The 1,066-nt window shown below is 50.9% G+C and overlaps 1 pseudogene; it reads left to right on the plus strand.

The window, feature by feature from the left end:
- Nucleotides 1–404: 404 nt before the first annotated feature.
- LOC141111541 (U4 spliceosomal RNA) lies at nucleotides 405–469 on the plus strand (annotated as a pseudogene).
- The last annotated feature ends 597 nt before the right edge of the window (nucleotides 470–1,066 follow it).

Below are 1,066 nucleotides of genomic sequence, written 5' to 3' on the forward strand. Positions count from 1 at the left end.
AAGTGCATTTTATATACAACTATATAGATCAGACCAAAATGAGCGACAAATGAGGGGGAAAGAGGGACAGAGGGACATTGTTCCAAATCAGGGACAGTCCCTCCAAATCAGGGACAGTTGGGAGCTAAGCCACAACCTTGTGCCATGTGCAGTGCATTATGGGGTTAAATTAAAAAGTGATGAGGCAACATATCACCTCCTATCCACGTACCAAATGTATCTGAAAAGGGAACCAGCAAGGATCGCTTTTCAGAGGTGCAGCAGGGGCTGCTACATGTTACCAAGCCCTGAGGTATTGATTATGGTGATCAGGGGGCACAAGTAGGTGGTCCTGCATAAATGGAGACAAGGTATGGGCAGGCCACTCTTAAGTGGGCAGGGCAGTCACTGGGCAGGCTGTGGGCAGCTTTGCGCAGTGGCAGTATCATAGCCAATGAGGTTCAACTGAGGCGTGATTATTGCTAATTGCCTCTCGACCTTTTGGCTAAGATCAAATGTAGTATCTGTTCTTATCAGTTTCCAGGAGGTGGCGCTTGCTTCCGTCCCTGATCTATGGCGAAATAGAGATGGGATTGCGGTTGCTATGCAAAACCTGCTGGAGTGAAGGTGACCTGGAGCGGTTTGTAGCCGAAAGGGAAGCCTTCTGATGGGGATGGAGAACCACGGGGTCTGAACCAGAGGGTCGGGACCCTGGCCTTCTAGCCTGGATTGGGGCGGATCTAGCTCCAGACAGTTATTTGGGAGAGAATGCTTACTCCTGCCTTGCAAGGGGGGGGAGGGAGTGGCAAGTACTTCCCGAATGTAATTAGGAGGAGTGATGGGAGCGACGGCAGAGCCTGATGGTAAAGGGCTCTTTCTGGCTTCCTGATCTCCATATCCTTCCTGTCTGTGGTGGGGTCTGCTGTGGTCTTGGCTGGAGGGTCAGGGCTTTTTCGAAAAGCCAGTGGTGAATGTGCCCCTGAAGTGGCAGTTCAGGGGTGCCGTATAGTCACGGTGTGAAAGCACTTGATTTTATGGCACCATGGTCACTTTCACCACAACACACGTTTTTCACACCTGCCTCTTG

The sequence above is a fragment of the Aquarana catesbeiana genome, linkage group LG10, assembly GCF_042186555.1.
Source record: "Aquarana catesbeiana isolate 2022-GZ linkage group LG10, ASM4218655v1, whole genome shotgun sequence".
Taxonomy (NCBI): domain Eukaryota; kingdom Metazoa; phylum Chordata; class Amphibia; order Anura; family Ranidae; genus Aquarana; species Aquarana catesbeiana.